Source organism: Leptonychotes weddellii, chromosome 1 (assembly GCF_054177405.1).
Source record: "Leptonychotes weddellii isolate Sample4059 chromosome 1, ASM5417740v2, whole genome shotgun sequence".
NCBI lineage: Eukaryota > Metazoa > Chordata > Mammalia > Carnivora > Phocidae > Leptonychotes > Leptonychotes weddellii.
In genome coordinates, this window is record NC_138369.1 from 22879879 (window position 1) to 22885685 (window position 5807).

Here is a 5807-nt window from a genome sequence, read left to right on the forward strand (position 1 = left end):
GATGGAGCCCCGCATTGGGCTCTGCACCTGGCGTGGAGCCTGCTTGAAATTCTCTCTCTCCCTCTCCCTCTGCCCTTCCTTGCCCTGCCCATTTACTCACACTCTCTCTCTCTCTTAGGGGAAAAAATATCATTCTTTGCAGCACCAAGCTGGGCCTGGTAAATGGGGGAAGGAAGGGAGAAAGGAAAGAAGAGGCTAAGAGGGGCTGCATGATAAGGAGCTGTGACGGAGCTAGGCTGGAGAGAGCCCAGGGAGGGTTCTGCATACCTGGTTTGGGAAGGAATGTGGGGGAAACCCTGACCTTGGAGAGGGAGAGGACAAAGACTTAGGGATAGTACCCTTGTCTAAGAAGGGGTGGGGAGAGAGAGAGAGGGAGAGAATTAGAGAGAGGGAGAGAATGAGAGAGGGGGAAAGGGACAGAGAATGAGAGAAAGAGAAAGAGGGAGCAAAGCCCTTCAGGGCAGCACTGGCTTCCTGGGCCTATACCCATGAGTCACACGAGACCCTGGCTCAGAAGGGTTCCATACTCTGTTCAACGTTTGGCTGTCACCCTCTGGAAATTCTTAATGGTTTTTTAACAAGGGTTTCCACATTCTCATTTTGCACTGGGCACTACAGATTATATAGCTGGTCCTGCCTTAGGGAAAGATTTGTGGAAGTTTTCCTGTGTGAAATGAATGTAATCTCTTTTCAGTGTTTTCTGGAGATGTGAACATCTTTCAGTTATTTTGGGGTGGGGGCAGTATCCAATTGTGGGTCCTTTGATCCAAACTCCAGACTGGGCTGGGCCTCAAGGTGGTTCAGCTTTGTCCAGACCCCGTAGCAGAAGAGCGACTCTTTCCTCTACCCTGTCTGTAGGAGTCCTCTGGCCCCTGCCAGCCCAATTCCTCGCCAAAATCCTTGGGCAGGTTTTTCAGGCAACCTCCACCATGTGCTCACTGCATCAGCTTTGGAGGAAACCCCCCATTCCCTTATTCTGGTGAAATGTTCCATGCTGAGAGAAAAGGCTTGAGGTTTTCCTTGGTGATAGTGGCAGTGGGGGTTAAGATAAAGAAAACAGTGTTCCGTGAAATGTTGCACAGGACGTGGAGAATTTCTCACCAAAGAAGTTCAAACTTGGGAAACCACACACTTCTGCTTCTGGGTGGATTTTGTGCAGAGCCACTTTCTCTTCCTGCTGCTTACATTCCGACAAAGGCACCGTGTAGAGAGGATGAAGTACTGTGAGTTCAGCCCATTATCAAATGTTTTCAAGGGTCATTTTGATCTTGTCAGGATCAGCAGGCTTCCTTTCAGCAGACCTAAAAAGGCTGACAGAAACAATAAATGGACAATTTTGAGACTCTTTGTCAGAGTTATACTTTGGGGGCAAACTCTGCCATAAATACTGATTTCTAGTCCCCTCTCCATTTGCCCACCATTTTCAGATATGATTGCCCCCCATCCCTGACCACCACATAGTCATCAACTTATCTAGCCAACACTGTGTCAGCAAGTGATGTGCAGTTGCTTCTCTATCTGCTCCGTAGTGCTTACACCACAAGGAACCAAACATGATGTATACCCTGGAGCACATATTCGTCTCTAATTTAGTGCCTACATATCTGTAATAGCCATATTGAACTGAAGCTGAGAAAAATCACCCTTGCCACCCTCCATTTTTAGGGAGTCTCTGATAGGTTGGAGGATTACCCTATCGATCACACAGTCAGGAATGATTACCTCTCACCCTCCTCTGTCTTGTCAATAAATGGCTACAAATTTCAATTCCAGGAGACACATTTAAACCAGGGGTGTCTGGAGCTGTGAATAGAATTATAAGTATGGTAGAATCTAAAAGAAAGCATTCAAACCCAACAGACAGATTATAGGATATGCCACACCCTATAAAGGATTTAGACTTTTAAGAGTATTAACATTTTTCCCATAATAGATTGTTCCACTCATGGAAATTACAATTACTGTCATTTCTTGATACTGACAAAGAAAATTACATATATTTTCTTCAGACATGGTATTTTAACTAAGTAGTGAAATAAGGTAGCAAGTAGTTCCAAATGGGCTTCAAAGAGACTATCGCCTTAACTTTTTAGATCTGTATGTCTTTATAAAAAGATTCTTTATGCTTTGTTTAAATGCCCCAACTCTATAGCTGAATCAGGTCTAGATGGCCTGACATACCATTAAACCCCTAATAATGAGGTCAATTTGGCATGAAAAACTGGTAGTAAAGAGCACTTTATAAAACAGTAAAAATCTATACTCCAAGTATTATAGCAAGACCAACAGATATCATATTAAGGGGGGGGGTGTGCAGAAAATCCATGCAAGGTGGATTCTTCTTGTCTGAACTTAAAGACATTGGTATGAGCCAGTGTTTCTTTCTTTTTTTATTTTTTGACATGGAATATTAGAAATTTCTTTATTCTTACTTATTTTTATTAAGCACCAGCTTAATACTGCAGAAAATTTTAAACTACCCATTCTTCCCTCCCCCACCCAAATTCTTGATAAAGAGCTCTTCAAGTGAAGACACACTCTCTTCTCTCTTCTGTATAAAACTTTATCAAATAAAGGCAAATAATTGTGTACATCTTGCTGTAAAATGCTGCCCACGGCTGTGGAAAGTGTCTGCCCAGGTTCCTATCACTGTCCAGGTCCTGAAAGACTCTTGTTCATGAACTGTCTCTTCACAAAGCAAGACCACCACTTGCTAGGTTTATCATTCTGAGGGTCAAAAACTGTCTCACAAAGTCTCAGTCCAGTCTCTTGTCTCAGCTGCTGTAAGTAGGCCCTCATCACCTCATCTTCCTGTTTGCAGGTTTGGCATAAGTTGCATTAAGTGGAAAACCAGGCTCTCCAGGAATGGGAAAATTAGTGATTCCCAGCGTATACATTTCTTTTTCACCTTGGCTTTTGGAATTGCACTTTTGGAGTTTCTTTAGACACTCGGAAATGTAGAGACTTATATGTATCAAGGTTCTGTCAGCTTCATTCTTAATCTCATAGTTTTTGAAGAAGATTGGTCTTAAAGTAATAGATGGCTTCATCCACAATATCTGTATCTTTTGTCTCTCTAAGGGCAGGTCCTTTGAACTGACTTCTGATAGGCAACAGTGCCATGTTTCCAATGAATTTGGTATCAGGGTCCATGAGAGAAGAGTGGTAAGCCGGCATCTTGGCGGTGCCCGTGTTTCAAGCTAGATGAGGAGGTTTATGAGCCAGTGTTTCTAAGCTGTGTTTGGTGGAATGCTGGCTTCACAGAATCTTAATATGAATTATGTTAAAAATAATGAAAAGAGGTCTGAGATAACAAAGCCAAAAGTGTTATCTTATTGTAGGAATTCTCAGTGTTTTTAATTTGCTCAACTGCCTCATGAATATACAAGGGTGAAGGGAGAACATGGACAGAACACTTCCTAAGCTTGTTGGAACTGAGAAAGATTTTCTGAGAAACATTTCAAGGAATTCAAGTTCTGGGACTCCTTTGGGGAAACTCCTTTCTTGGTCCTGGGGGCATGTTTGGAGGCAAGGGTGGTGAGCGGGACAAAGTGTGGCCCCCAGTGCTGTAGCTCATGTTGAAGAACTCAGTGGTCTAGCGTCCTCTGGCCATCTGGGATGGCACTTGGGGAAACCATTCCTTTCCTGTTTCCTCGTGAGGCTCCTTTATGAAGTTCGGAAAACAATCCAAAGCGATTCAGCAGGAGGAAGCATAGGCTACAGCTCTAAAATATCAGGTTAATTTGCTTGTATTCTTTGAAGTTTGAGATCTTTGAAGTTCTGTTTTCCCTTGAGAGGTGAAGATGAGAAAAACAAATGCCAAATGTCGTTTTATACTGTGAGAAGAAAGTACAATTAACAACCATGCAGTGTTCCCCAAATGCCTTAGCCAGAGAGCCTGAGTTGTAGTGTTCACAAACTTTGACTCTGCTGGGTTTTTAATGGGATGATACCCACCCTGGGATCCAGAAATGCTAGAATCCTGCCTTGCCAATCACTTTCCCACTGCCCTCCCCTATGAGGTTCTGGAGAGTATTACATACCCCAGGAACAAGAACATGCTAAAAGCTATCACTTTATCTATAGCTGTTTGACTGTTGAGCTCTGGTAAAGACTTAAGATCCAAGTGGGACCGTCTGGTTCCTTTTTCTTTCACAGCTTTAAATCCCACTATCTACCATTGTCCAGCTACCAGCAACAGAAGTTGGGGGGCGGGCAGCAAGATGGCTGGAGAACAGGCTGAGTCAGTGTACCCACCAGCTGCCAGCCTGGAGAAGAGAGAAAAGAAAGAGGGAAGGTTGACAGGTCACCATCAAGGCTATAAGAAATAGGACCTGACAACAAAAGTCCCATCGGATGGAAACTAAGAGGTGGATTGTTTTAGTCCATTTTGGCTGCTATAACACAATACTACACTTTGGGTAGGTTTAAACAAAAAAAAAGCTATTTGTCACAGTTCTGGGTGCTAGAAGTCTAAGATCAGGGTGCCAGCATGGTTGGTTCTGATAAGATCCCTCTTCCGGTCACAGGCTGGTGACTTCTTGCTGTGTCCTCATGTGGAGGAAGGAGCAGGGGAGCTCTCTTGGGCCTTTTGTATAAGGACACTAGTCTCATTCCTGAGGGTTCTGCCCTCATGACCTAATCCCCTCCCAAAGGCCCTGCCTCTTGGTACCATCACACTGGGCATTAGGATTCAAACATGAATTTGGGCGTAGGGGGTGGATACAATCATTCAGACCACAGCACAATTGGGCCTCCGATGATGAAGAGAGAGAGAGATTTAGGAGTTGGCAGATTTTTCCCTGGTTATTGCCTGCTTGATTAGATGATGCGTTGAGGCCTGACGCCACCCCTGGCTTCCCCTTTTCATGCAAGCACCTATAGCCCCAGCAGGGCCAAGCCACATTGTACAGTAACCACTACCATCACGTTGATCCCCAGGCCCTGTCTATCTGGAAGAAGGGCCGCTGAACCATGAAAGTATCTTGGCCTGGGACCAAGACTGGGAGATGAGAGGAGATGGGGCTGGGGCCACTGCCACCTTCTTTGCTTACTGAATGAAACCACAGATATGTCTCCTGTCCTTTAAAGGAATTGAGTGTGCAGTTTGATTGAGCCCAGTGGGAGGGTCAGAGAAGATTAGAATGAGACATTTTCCTCACTCCTTTCCTTCTCTCGGTAGCTGGAGCCCCATCTGGAAGAGCTGGTTTTCTGTTTCTGAGCCTGGTTTGATTCTGATTCTGGCCCAGGGATCATAGACTCTGTATGAATAGCATTCTGAAAGGTCAGCAGGCCTATATATGCACCCTCAGGCACATGGAGTCTTCCCCAGAGACACAGAGATCTTGTATTAAAAAATTTTTTTTCCTATTAAGAAATACTTCTTATATATAACCTCCTGCTTTTTTTACTGCTCTTTGTGAAGACAGAAGACAGCTGGGTGTATCTGTAGGTAAACCTTCTGTATGCTTAAAGATTCTTGGTCTTACTTTCTCTGGGCTGAAAAATCCAGTCTTAACCTCTTTTTCCAAATCTTATTTTCCTTCCTTTTCATGATATTGTAACTGTTCCAAGAAAGAATTTCCTTAAATTTGTTAATCATTAGAATCATCTGGAGACCCTTCTAAACAGACCAAATTACACATCACTCTCCAGACTTGCTGCATAAGAATTACAGGGGCGGGGGGGGGAGGGGGCGGAGCAAGATGGCGGAGGAGTAGGAGACCTGGATATCGTCTCCTCTCAGGAATTCAGCTGGATAGGGATCAAACCATTCTGAACACCTACAAACTCAACAGGAGATTGAA

At 44.1% G+C, this 5807-nt stretch overlaps 1 pseudogene; it reads right to left on the minus strand.

Moving 5' to 3' along the window:
- Positions 1–2543: 2543 nt before the first annotated feature.
- Positions 2544–5807, minus strand: part of LOC102747406 (actin-related protein 2/3 complex subunit 3 pseudogene) — a 4848-nt pseudogene continuing 1584 nt past the window's right edge.